Source organism: Dermacentor albipictus, chromosome 1 (assembly GCF_038994185.2).
Source record: "Dermacentor albipictus isolate Rhodes 1998 colony chromosome 1, USDA_Dalb.pri_finalv2, whole genome shotgun sequence".
In the NCBI taxonomy this organism is placed as follows: Eukaryota; Metazoa; Arthropoda; class Arachnida; order Ixodida; family Ixodidae; genus Dermacentor; species Dermacentor albipictus.
The window spans coordinates 300,462,637-300,476,990 of NC_091821.1; the positions used below are offsets into that span (position 1 = coordinate 300,462,637).

General features: G+C 42.5%; 1 protein-coding gene across 1 annotated transcript in view; it reads right to left on the reverse strand.

Moving 5' to 3' along the window:
• Positions 1-547: 547 nt before the first annotated feature.
• Positions 548-14,354, reverse strand: part of LOC135921240 (secretin receptor-like) — a 323,541-nt gene continuing 309,734 nt past the window's right edge. The window contains exon 16 of the mRNA XM_070531477.1: positions 548-1,116. The gene's annotated coding sequence lies outside the window, so the exon portion shown is untranslated. The remainder of the gene's footprint in view (positions 1,117-14,354) is intronic.

Consider the following 14,354-nt stretch of genomic DNA (forward strand, 5'->3'; position numbering starts at 1 on the left):
CTGACATGTGTTTTCAGAAGAGCGTGCGCTGAAGGCAGCCGTAGAAGAGACTTAACATTCTACGATATGATCACGTAGTACGTGTTGGATTGTGTGTGTTGGTCCCACATATGGCCGCTTTGGGACATGCCTTGAAAACATCCTTCGAACATCCATAGGATTAATGGTTTGGGATTTTGTTTAGATCCCAGAAGTGCAATCGTGTGGATGCCCGAAGGATGTCTTAAATAGGACGTTCCGAAATTAATGCTCACATCTTATCCAACGAACGTCCTGACGGGACTTGGACGTTCGGATCTAATCGGGATGTCCAGAGCATATTCGTGGTACAATGGGTTATCATGTGGCAGACAAAAGGTCCGGAGTACAGAACTCGCCTCGAAGCTTGTTTTACAGCGCAGCTGGTAGCGTCTCGCTTGTCGGCTTTTTTCGTTTTCGCGGACACGTCCGTTTTTCGTGTGCGCTTCTATGTGCGGCGAACATTTTCAAATAAACTTGTGTAGCCATGCAGGAAGTTCCGCTAAGCATGCAGTTAACAAGAAATGTATTCATTTGCACTTTTTATTTCCCGTGAGAATTACAAAACATGGAAACAGCTGAAAATTGGCAATGAAAGGAAGAGAGAAATCACCAGGAAAGGGAGACGCACTCAAGTCACGTAAAACAAACTGTAAAAATATATGGAAGTGATACTTTCACATTCAGCGTAAACTTACTTGTTCAAGCCGTTTTACCTAACACCAACAAAGAGGACAAACGTTTCCCGAAATTTCGTTTATATGCCTGTAGGTACGGCAGCGGAAAGATGAGGTTATAGAATTTTATCTGCATTGAGCCTGTGATAGCTCAAATATTTTTGCAAGATGCAGACGGTCTAGCGTCAGGAAAGGCCAGCGGAGTTCACTGTCTCATCGAGAAGAGATTCTTTGGCACTGCTGGAACCGCTTGCTCGAAAATAGTTTCGGTGCAGCGGTCTAACGCGTTCGCTGCCCATCAGGTGTCCGCATGTCTCGCAGGAGAAGGTCGGAATGGCAGCAGGGCTCCTCGGAAGCCGATGGCGCTGTGCTCGTTTGTGGCATGGCCTTGTTATTTCTTGTTACGTTACCTGTTGTAAAGCTGCAACAACAAGAGTGAAATAAGAGGCACGAACGTTAGTTCCCTCGAAAGAAAGTTCAAGTGCAAAGAAACTTGAACGCATATTTCTCGCACGCATTATCATAAAAAATTACCCTTCAAGTATTACCAGAGAATATCTATGCAACCGTTAGCATCAATTGACAATTCCGACAGAACCCTTGTCGCGATGAATGTCCCCGTTAGTACGATTAGGAGTGAGGCAATGTAGCGGCAGAAACGCGGTATTGCACGAGGCGCAAATACAGCCAGGTTCCTATCTCGCACTACCCATTGAGCAAGCTGCGCCATCTAGCGCCACCGCCGTGAAGCCTGCGCGTCCGTGAGTACGTATTATGACAGTCTGGGCCTATTTATGCCACGGTTCGGTTCCGCCTTGCAGCGGAGAAATGCTTCGTTACTTTTTTTGTCATTGAAGTGCAGCACGAGCACAAACATACATATGACACAAGTTGGCTTGAAAGAGGTTCATTGAAGGGTGGCATATACCCATTGACTCATACGCAGTGACCAAGCTTGCTGCGACGTAGCTGAAGCTTGATGTGGGTGAGTGGGTTATGCATACTTGATGAAATGAGCGCTACGAAGACGCGGACGAAAGAACAACAAGTACGACAGACAAGGCGCTTTCGGGAGCAACTATTCCCTGTTTGAGGTAGTGTGTCACTATCCGTGACTGACAGGAGTTCATTGCGATGAGGTTGATGCACGTGGCGATGGGACATGGTTGAACTTGTGAAGACAGGAAAGAGCCCAATGTAGAAGAAATCTGAAGTAGCAGAAGCTTGATGTGGGTGAGTTGGTTATGCATACTTGATGAAATGAGCGCCTTGTCTGTCGTACTTGTTGTTCTTTCGTCCGCCTCTTCGTAGCGCTCATTGCTGCGACGGCGGGTTTGCAACCCTATTCACCCAGCAAAGCAGCCCGATGCTGCACCCATTACACCATGGACTACGCCACATGACCCATGAAGTTCCTAAAGAATGCCAATCGCATGAATACATCAGCTGTAAAGCTGCATTCTCCCATACTTCAGCAATTTCCGCCGACATCTCCCGGCACCTAGAAACATTGCTGTCCTTTACAGTAGCAATCCTTTACAGTCTGAAAGACAACTATGATTAAACGCACTTAGATTTCAAAGCGAAGCTAATTTTTGTGCACCCTCCCGGAATTTCCTGACCGTAGTCGCTGCTGCTAATGTCTGGATGAGTAGCTCACACACGGGACCGCACACATATAACATCTTTTATATGTACGTATATTACTATCCGTACGACCCCTACAGATCTGCCAGTAGCCGACACTGCTATCTACGGAAATACGCAATGAAACAAAAAAAAACTTACATAAATACTCTCACTGCAACAAAAGTATGCCTTGAAAGGTGGTCGACATTTCCGGAGTTCTCCACTACGGCGTCCCTCATAATCAGTTAGTGGTTTTGGCACGTAAAAAACGTTCATATAAATAAGGCGAATTTTTCTGCGCGCTCTTTTCCGCAGTAGTAGCACGTTTTCTGGGTAAGCTGTTTGACGGGTAATGTAGCTCTATCCTGGGCAAAGAAGGCCAAACACGGAACTGCTGTAATGAAAACAGGCTGTTGAAATACTTCGACTAGCTTCGACTGAAGCCGGTTTTGACAGTAATGAAAACCTGAAAACTGTAATCAGCAGTTTCGTTGCCACGTGGTCACACTGTTGATTTCTCCACGTCGCGCCGACTTTGGCGCAGGTGCATCATCGCTATGCTGCCGCATCAATATATTTATTGCGTTCGTTTAAACGCTTCAAGAAAGCTCTGCTCCACATCGACTGCGGCACGAGCTTTGGATCCGCCCAATTTTTCACGCCTAGGATGAGCATTACAGCGAAGCTGTTAGCCTCTCGTTAGTCGGAATTTTTCGTGTCGGCGCTGCACGAGTTGCGGTCGGGCATGTAAAAAGGGGTAGCTGGCCCATGTCGTCGTCCGACTCACCCACGCTAAGGACGTTGTTGAAGGGAGGAGCCTATCCCTCATGAAAATGACTTGAAATGTTGTTGTAATATTGTTGATGAATTGTTGACTTAATAGCCTTTCAACAGTACCTCAATAATTATTGAAACCATAGAGCAATAATTCACCAATAATGTTGTTGGGTAGTTCCCAACAATAAAGTCGTTGACTAAATTGTGCTGATATATTGTTGAATTATATTGAGTATTATTGAGCTATTGTTGAGTGTTCACAACAATAAAGTCGTTGACTAAATCCTGTTAACTTATTGCTGAATAATATTGAGTCTTTTTGAGCAATATTAAGTCTCGAAGCATACGTGAAAAACACGCACATGTGTATGCGTGTGCATTTTGCACATAAATATTGTTTTACTGATCACTTCGTCACCATTGGATATATACAGAGTGTTCATTCACGTTACTTGAGCCATATACATATCCACCGCGTGGACAGGGGGACAATGAATCCTGCCCACCATGTAGATACGTCTATAGTTCAAATTACGGGACTTGGCCCCTCCCACACTTCAGAGAGGGGGCGAGGGCATGAGCCCCACTCACGGTACTGGTTGGCGCCCCCTGTCCACCCAGTAGATAGGCCTGTGGATTAAGGTACGTATATATATATATATATATATATATATATATATATATATATATATATATATATATATATATATATATATATATATATATATACTGGACTGCATTATACAGGAATGTATGGCTGCCGGAATGTTTTATTTGAAAATTTGATGCACCTGGAAAACTCTTATTCACACGCGTTATCTTTGCCGGGTATATACCGGGTGTCCAAATTCAGCCAGCGTTTAAAAATATGTAAATGCAATGTAGCTGGATAGAACCAAGGTAATCTTGTTTGCCGTCGCTTGGTGCTACTCAAATGATTTTTTTTCATTCAGCCTAATTGGATAATTAATAATAATTCATTTTCCAACTTTTCAAATATTATGATTAGATTAAAAGTGTCAATGAGAAAATTGTATAGCGACATGAAGAACTCCCGATACAGCTTTCTGTTGCTCAACACGTGCTACATAAAAGTGTTTTTCCGAGCATAAAAGTAGCCCGCAAATGCACGCAATATTGTCGCGCGACTGGTCGCTCGAGGCACTTTGCGTGTATTCGCGGGCTTCTTTCACGCTCGGAAAAATACTTTTGTGTGGCACGCATTGAGCAACAGAAAGCAGTATCGGGAGTTCTTCATGTCGCTATACAATTTTCTAATTAGGTTACATAAATCTCCCTGCGCGCGCCCGCACGCACACCCATACCCACACACACATATATAAATGTATATGACTTCAGGATAGAGACCCGCCGAGGTGGCTCAGTGGCTATGGTGTTGGGCTACTGAGCACGAGGTCGCGGGATCGAATCCCGGCCACGGCGGGTGCATTCCGATGGGGGCGAAAACACCCGTCTGCTTAGTTATAGGTGCACGTTAAAGAACCCCAGGTGGTCGACATTTCCGGAGTTCTCCACTACGGCGTCCCTCATAATCAGTTAGTGGTTTTGGCACGTAAAACCCCATAATTTAATTTGCCTTCAGGTTAGAGGCATGTACAATTGCCGCAAGGGTCTATTTGAAAAGTTCATGCACTTCTTTGAAAACAACTTTCTCTCGCATTCTTTCTTATACCGGATGTTTCAGCTAACTTTACTCAAAGTTAAAAAATATGCCGATGCGCTCTAAGACGACGCGACGAAGTGCATGTTGCTCACTTTTGTATGTGTCACGCTATTCTTGCATTTCTCTTAATTAGTTAATTAGACAAGAAAATTAGCCATTCTGAAGCAACAAATTTAGGAAAAAAATTCCAATTAGGAAGTTCTAGAGCGCTTTGTAAGACGTCCGATTAGGCAATTCCTAACTTTCTCACTCTTAAGTGTTAGTGTTTTTCAGCTTACTGCGGATGTCCGCGAAATTAAAAAAAATATCACGTGACATACCCGCTTGCACGTCGTGCTTGCAGCGCTCCCAAACGAACGTAGCATCAAGCAGGGTGTGCTGCGGCTTAAAAGACAACAGGGCAGTGACGAAGGCGTTGGCTGTGGCATTGACGCCGGCGATGTGCTTCCCTCGCGGTGGTTCATGATGGCGATAAGCAGACAGGTGTTCACAACGGTTAAATGCTATGTTCGTTTGTGCGCGGAAGGCTTAGGAGCAGTTCAATCACAAGTTGCAGGCGGACACGTCACGTGGTGTTTCTTTTTTGTATTTCGCAGGCATCTGCAGCAAGCAGAAAAATACTAATACTTAACAGGTAGAAAGACAGAAACTGTTTATTCGGACGTGTTTCCAACTGCTCTGCAAGTTTCTAATTGGAATTTTTTCCTAGCTTCCTTGCTTCAGAAGTTGGTTCATTATCATTGAATAATTCGGTAATTAAGCCAAATAAAAAAATAGCACGACACACGACATAACAAGTGAGCAACATGCATTTGGTCGCGTCGTAATAGAGTACATAGAGTTTAAACTCGGCCTGAAGTGAGCTGACACACACACAAACACACACACACACACACACACACACATGCAATTTGAGAAGAAAACTTTCCCTACAAGCAGTGACCAACAGCTGATGATTGGACGCATCCTACATTTCTTTCCTTCGGCGTCCATTGTAAGTGGCCAGTGCTCTGGCTGTGTGTTAATTAGGAAACGGCATTGCATGCCTCCATGTTAAATATGGTCAAGATGGCGGAGACAGTTAACAAAAGTCAAGCCTGGGGTTTCGCATGCCAAAAAACGCTTTGATTACGAGCCACGCCGTAGTAAGAAACTCCATATTTATTTTGACCACCTGGGGTTCTTTAACCAGCACCGAACGCACAGAACACGGGCGTTCTTGCATTTCAGCCCCATCGAAATGCAACTGGTCCGGCCGGCATTAGATCCTAGGCACTCGGGTTCGTAGCGCAACACCTCAGCCAATACGCCACCACGGCTGGTGCGGCGGAGAAAGTAGTGAACATCGTTTTTATAGAGTGAGTTTCGCTTAGGTGTTACCCCTTAGCGCGCAATAGAACGAAACAAAAAGCTTGGCCGACATGTACGACATGGTGCTCATATTTCACTTAGAGGCCAAAGTCTTTTCTGTGACATAGACGGGGTGCTGGCCATTGTGCTGCGAATCTGCTTGGCCACCAAGCACAATCTGCTCTGCTATCCTTTTCCGGTGACAAATCGCACAGCGCAGAAGCACACGCACAAAGGTTTAAAGAATAGGACGACAGACCGTCTGCAGTTTGCCATGACATTGAAGTAAGAAGCACAAACAGCGACATTTCTGTACCTTTCTGATATATAGTTTAGTTCGCATAGTTGCGGCACGTATTACTTCTTTTTTTATATATAATCCAAACGACGAAAACTGTGCGCGCACACATGGTGCGGCGTTTGCGACGTTTGAATTTGGCGCCATTTCCCGCGCACTCCATTAGGTCCGACCGGTGCACTGTGTTACTGCGATAAAGAAAGTAGGTAATCAAAGAAGCGAAGCAGAAAACTTTCATACACTTGCAAATCGCAGCAATTGTTCAGAAATAACATGATATTAGAAAATTTGTTATAATGTTACAATTCATGATAATATAATCGCGTATTTGCATGAGTGTACTTATATGATTGCGCGTTTGCGCTGCTGATGCTTCAGCGCATTCCGGAAGTTTGTGCACGCCGTTTGCTTGAGAACTTCCTGCGTTTTCTGCGTTCTTTGTGTGCTTCGCTGTGACTTCTTTAGAGTATTCCTGCGTGTTGCGCACATTTTATGGGCTTGTTGCCTCGATGATCGCCTCCGACTCAGCGACATCAGAGGTGAGTGAGTGTTTCGAATTCTCCTTGTTCGTCCATAGCGCCGCGGTGAACGAAAGCGCAGAAATGCGTTCATGTGCGTGTGTTCCGCGCGCCTCTTTTCTACTTTTGATTCCTAGTACTATCCTTCCGTTGCGAGAATCGGTTGTACAGTACTAGATTTGTGGTATATAACATGGAGTTTTGCCCTGGTTGAACGTCACGCTCCGCTTGTGGTGACGTAAGGGAGCTATGTGGTGCCAGCTGAAACGGGGTATGTTGTACGCCACGATTTTTTATACGGTGTTCGCGCACCAGTTGAGTTAGCCTTATTATTGAGCGCAAAACAAAGCGACGTGAAACATCGATCTGTACTGTAATCGAAGATAATTCGTTTGCGCCACGCCGTCTAGTACATGACCTGTCAACAGGCTTGTAGCAACGAGAGTAGTGGGACCGGCGAAAATGTATTCTGCTGCGCTATTCGCTTCAGGATCGAGTGACCCCGTGTTCTGCAAGGCCGCTGACACGCCGTGCGGCCAAGGTTCGCGTTATCAGAAAACACGGAGGAGGTTCTCGAGCGATAATAATAAAGAATTTCAAGGGTGTACATGTGATTCTATGCGATACGTGAGATACTATAGTAGTGGTGCCACCGAGTGCTGCAATATCATAGAGTTATACGCCTTGCCAACCACGTGTGTTTTGTTTTCCACCAGTTCGCGCGCATTCAACTTTCTTTTTTCATCTTCTCCGTTCGGCGCCATCGAGTGCTTCGCGCAAACGGTATCGCGTAGGCGCTAATTGCATTCACGGAAAAGGCAGATTCCATGGCACTCCATGTTCTACTTTATTGAAATAAAAAATTCAAAATAATGTAATAGCGTGAAATTTCATCTTTGCGTACTTCAGCAACTGATTGATTCAACAAAGTTTTAAAATCGGTGAAGGAAGGAGATCCCCGGGTTTATATGCCTTGTCGTCCCACTGTGTTTCCAGGCGGCATGTATACGTTGTCGGCAACATAAACATAAATAATTAGCAAAGTTTCTTGTGACCACAGAAGCAGCTAGTTATTTCGAAAAGTTATCTTTTTATTTTTGTTTTGAATCCGAGCACTATAGAGAGAACAGATTGAAAGGGGAGCGCATCGTTCTGAACTAAATGGCGCTTTGCCACAAGCTTGGAATAATGTTTTGTCGGTGGCGCAGTTCTGTGAAATACCTTCTTTGAGAGTAAGCAAAACTTCAGTACCATTAGGTAGACGGGGAGTAAAAGAATGTAACACTGTGGTTTTATATGAAGGAGGTGCCTTTAACATGTGGCCAGAGCAGTTAAGTAGATGAGCAGAAATAATTTTTAGAGTAAGGAGAGGAATGTGAAATAAATTATTTGACCAGCTCACACTGCCCTCGGCAAGAGCAGCCACACCTAAGTGCTTTCAAACAGTCATTTATATCCGTCCATTTATGTCAGCCTAATGGTCTATGTAGCTCTTTTCATTGTTGCTTTTGGTACATCGTGGCTTCACGTCTTAATACTGATATCATTTTTCATATTCTAAATTAGCTGGGACACCCTCCAGCTGGAACACTAAAGGTGAATGCTTTGGACATCCATTATGTAGCGTCACCATGATCAAATACAGTTATGCCGTGAAAATGTATTGCAGGAAGCAGAAAAAAAAACAACAACATTGCTGATGCAACTGCAAGCATGTCCTCCAGTGATCAATTGGTGCAGAGTGCCTTCAGTAGTAGACATGGTGCCTTTAAGTACTGACCTGAAAGACTTTGCAACTGCACCGGGAATGGGAGTGAATTTCAGTGTCACTTGTGAACATATTGAATGTAGAATGTGCCTTTTTCAGTGTACATGCCTGACTTAGAACTTAGCGCAAAGTGTTTGTAAAAGTGTTTGTGATGGCGAATAGAGTTGCAAAAGACGCCGGTGGCGATTTGGAAAAAAGATGCATTGGATTTAAAAGGCCTCCGGGAATTACTGAGAGCATTTGACATCTTCAAGCGAGACTACAGATCTGATATGAGGGAACTGAAGGACAGCGTATCCTTCTGTACGGACATTTGCAATGACGTAAAGGGCATAGCAGATGACATAAAACTGTTCAGGAAGGAAATGCATGACATTGTAAACCAGAATAGCGCAGTGAAAGCGGAAAACGAAAGGCTCGTTCAGAAGTGTGAAGAACTGGAGCAATACCAGCGCCTCAATAATGCAGAAATAAAAGGAGCACTGGCGGAAGAGGATCCGGTGAACACAATAAAAAAAATGGGAAAAGCGTCGGTGAGATTGTCGAAGAAGCCGATCTTGATACGTGTCACTGGGTGCGTGGCTCGCAGCAGGGTGTACATAGCAATATTGTTCGCTTTGTGCGACAGAGCAAACGCAAAGCATTCTTGTCTAAATGCAGAAAACAAAGGATAGTTCAGTGCTTGGAAATAGAGCGAAGACGCCTGTTTACGTAAACGAGAATCTCACGCAAGCTAATAAGGCGCTGCTTTCAAAAAAAAAAAGAAAGCTGTAAACTGGAAATTTGTCTGGGCAAACGGCGGGCAAATTTCGGCAAGATGAAGTCTCGCCTGCAATCCGTGTCGCCACACAAGCAGATCTGAGTAAGATATGTGCAGATACGGCTGCGCATTCATAGTGGCTTACTTTCGAGCGTAGCATCTTCTGAACATTTTTGGCCCTCACTTTGCATGGCGGTGCTAGAAGATGAGATAAATTATTAGACGATTGATGCTTTTAATTCTAAATAATCTCTCTCCAAAAATAATTTTTGCTTTCTGCATATCAATAGCAGAAACATCAGCAATAAAGCTGATGACATTACCCACTTTCTAGGCTCCTGTACTGTATCATTTGACGTGATGATATTGTCAGAGACTTGGATTCACGGAAATGAAGTAGCGTGTATACCGGGGTATCATTCTGAGGATTTGTGCCGTAGCGCAAGGAAGGGAGGGGGCCTTGCTATATATTTTAAGGACACACGTGAGAAGCTGTCTCACCTATCCGTCATGAATGACGATGCGGAATGTTTGGCCTTACGCGTCGGCAAGATACTGACAGTAGTCTATAGGCCACCCCTAGGAAAAAAAGAAAATTTTCTTAATTTCTTCGAGACGCTTTTATATGACAACGCTTTGAATAGGGGTACATTTGTCATTATGGGCGACATAAATATTGACCTGAAGTCCTCAGTCCCATATCCTAGAGAATTTGCGGCCCTGTTGCCAACGTCCGACTGTCCAAATTATATAGATATACCTACTGGAATCACAACACACAGAGCTACGTTATTGGATGCGTGTATAGCAAACCTCAACGCAGATTATATTTTATTTATTTATTTATTAATCATACCCTCAGGGCCATTACGGCATTATAGAGGGGAGTGGTTACAAGCAAAAACGGGCAAATTAAAAAAACAGGAGTTATTAGTGCAGAAAATTATGTATATGAATATGTATAAACAAAACTATTTAACAAATGGCACCTAGGTATACAATGTTAGCTAAGGCATTTGTGAGTACAGGTTGAACAATGTGAAAAAAAAGGTTCCTAGTTATACAGTGTTAGCTATGACATTCTTGAATAATTGGTGATCTGCGATAGTGGCTATCGAGGCGGGGAGGTGATTCCACTCATTGGAAGTGCGTGGTACAAATGACTGCAAAAAAGCGTTCGATCTGCAAAATGAAATGTCAACCTTATGAATGTGGTCTAGTCTGGGTGATACATACGGAGGCGGAGAAATAAGTTTGTTGCGTAGCAGCGGGTGATGAAATAATTTATGAAAAAGGCACAAACGGAACAATTTTCGACGTGATAACAAGGACATATAACAAGGACATATATAAAACCGGGTGTTTTTTCTTGGGATATTAGCGACCATCTGCCACTCTATCTACTAACTACTCAATATAAAAATAAGGCTGAGGAGCCGGTATCATTTCTACGAAATTTAAATGATAGCTCACGCGAGGTATTCGTTCACATAGTTCAAGGGCATGACTGGAGCGTTATATTAGAGCCGAGCGATGTCGACATTGCATATGATATATTTTTCGCATGGTCTGTAGCTGTTTTGACAAAGCATTTGCACTCAAGAAAATCGCGGTGCGTAGAAATAAGAAATACAGGAAACTTTGGACAAACAGAAGTCTATGTCAAGGTATAAAAGATAAGAATAAATTATACCGCGAATTCCTCAGTTGCCGGGATCCTGATGTGTTTTGTAGATACAAAAAATTCCGAAATTCTCTGAACAATGATTTAAGAAAAGCTAGAAATAATTACTACACAGCAAAATTTGAGAACATTTATGACAACCCTAAGAAGGTGTGGGAAATGGCAAATGCATTAACTAATAGAAAGAAACAGTTTGGTGAAATAAAGGAAATGACTATAAGTGGTAGAACTACTTGTGGTGAGGATCTGGTTAACTCAATGAATGCCCATTTCACAAATGCAGGATGTTATAAAGAGCCTAATGCCCCTGATTGTGAGACTAATATTACAGCTATATCCATGTTAGTACAAACAATATTTATGCAACCAACATCTCCTACCAAAGTGGAAGCGCCCATGGCTGCTGAAAAGTAACGTCGCCCCTGGAATTGACGAAATTGGCTCTAAAGAATTAAAACAAATATCTCACCTTGTTTCGGGGACAACTGCTCACATTACTAATCTCATGCTAACAACCGGTGTTTTCCCACGTAAACTTAAGATAGCACGAATAAGACCTATATTTAAAGGAGGTGATAGAAATAATTTATCGAATTACCGACCGATATAGGTGCTCCCAATTTTGTCCAAAATATCTGAAAGTGTGATTAACCAACGGCATATTTCTTTTTTTGACAAACACAAGATCTTGTCTAGTAGCCAATATGGATTTCAAAAAATAGATCAACTGAAGAAACGTTGTGCTGTATTGAAGAAAGCATACTTACAAACATTGATAGTAAAAAGTTCACACTTGGTTTATTTCCGGACTTAAAAAAAGCATTTGACTCAATAAAATACGATATCATCATCATCAGCGTGGTTACGCCCACTGCAGGGCAAAGGCTTCTCCCATACTTCTCCAACAACCCCGGTCATGTACTAATTGTGGCCATGCCGTCCCTGCAAACTTCTTAATCTCATCCGCCCACCTAACTTTCTGCCGCCCCCTGCTACGCTTCCCTTCCCTTGGGATCCAGTCCGTAACCCTTAATGACCATCGGTTATCCTCCCTCCTCATTACATGCCCTGCCCATGCCCATTTGTTTTTCTTGATTTCAACTAAGATGTCATTAACTCGCGTTTGTTCCCTCACCCAATCTGCTCTTTTCTTATCCCTTAACGTTACACCTATCATTCTTCTTTCCATAGCTCGTTGCGTCGTCCTCAATTTGAGTAGAACCCTTTTCGTAAGCCTCCAGGTTTCTGCCCGTAGGTGAGTACTGGTAAGACGCAGCTATTATACACTTTCCTCTTGAGGGATAATGGCAACCTGCTGTTCATGATCTGAGAATGCCTGCCAAACGCACCCCAGCCCATTCTTATTCTTCTGAATATTTCTGTCTCATGATCCGGATCTGCTGTCACTACCTGCCCTAAGTAGATGTATTCTCTTACTACTTCCAGTGTCTCGCTGCCTATTGTAAATTGCTGTTCTCTTCCGAGACTGTTAAACATTACTTTAGTTTTCTGCAGATTAATCTTTAAACCCACTCTTCTGCTTTGCCTCTCCAGGTTAGTGAGCATGCATTGCAATTGGTCCCCTGAGTTACTAAGCAAGGCAATATCATCAGCGAATCGTAAGTTACTAAGGTATTCTCCATTAACTTTTATCCCCGATTGTTCCCAATCCAGGTCTCTGAATACCTCCTGTAAACACGCTGTGAATAGCATTGGAGAGATCGTATCTCCCTGTCTGACGCCTTTCTATATTGGGATTTTGTTGCTTTCTTTATGGAGGACTACAGTGGCTGTGGAGCCGCTATAGATATCTTTCAGTATTTTTAGATATGGCTCGTCTACACCCTGATTCCGTAATGCCTCCATGACTGCTGAGGTTTCGACAGAATCAAACGCTTTCTCGTAATCAATGAAAGCTACATATAAGGGTTGGTTATATTCCGCACATTTCTCTATCACCTGATTGATAGTGTGAATATGATCTATTGTTGAGTAGCCTTTACGGAATCCTGCCTGGTCCTTTGGTTGACAGAAGTCTAAGGTTTTCCTGATTGTATTTGCGATTACCTTAGTAAAGACTTTGTAGGCAACGGACAGTAAGCTGATCGGTCTATAATTTTTCAAGTCTTCAAGTCTGTGCGGGGAGCTGTACTAGAGCTCGTTAAAAGCTATTTGAGTGACCACTATCAAATCGTGCATATAAGAGACACCACATCATCACAACTAGAGTTAACACAAGGAGTTCCACAGGGGTCAATATTAGGACTGTTTTTATTTCTTGTTTACATTAATGACATTGTAACTATACCCAACTATCCTGAACTTATTATGTATGCCGATGATACTAATATCTTTTTTAAGTCCACAGATTTAGAAAGAAGGACCTCCACCTACCTTGCGTCCCTCGCGGCCTGGCTCCGGGTAAATAGGCTGCAGCTTAACACAGCGAAAACAAAGTACATCATATTTCGTGCACTTAACAAGCCACTAAGTAGGCAGATAGTTTTAACTTTTGAAGGGTAACAGATAACCAGGGTTAAGGAGCAGAGCAAAAGTTTCTTAGTGTTTGGTTCCAAGAACAGCTTCCATGGAATGTAGACATTAATAATTTAGCTACCGAACTGTCCCGATCTGTTGGATGCTTGTATAAAATTGCACACTTAATACCTATCTGGCTGAAACAAAACTTATATACTTCACTGTTCTACTCGAGATTATCATACGGCTTATTGGTATGGGGTACAACAACAAAAACTAACTACAACAGGCTCATTATTGTACAAAAGAAAATATTGCGCATTTATGAAAACTATCAGGGACCATTTCATGAACTAAGCACATTATCATTATTTGTTAAATACCCAATGCTTAAAGCTAACGACGTTTATGAGCGTAAACTACTACAGTGTATATATATATATATACATATATATATATATATATACATATATATATATATATATACATATATATATATATATATATATATATATATATATGTATATATATATATATATATATATATATATATATATATATATATATATATATATATGAAACTGCACTATATATACACGAAAACATGAATGAAGTTCCTTACTATATGAGACTAAAAAGCAAACTGACCCTAAACACAAGGACCAATTATAGTAAACAAACAACCAGGTACAAAGTACTAACAATCCTCAAAA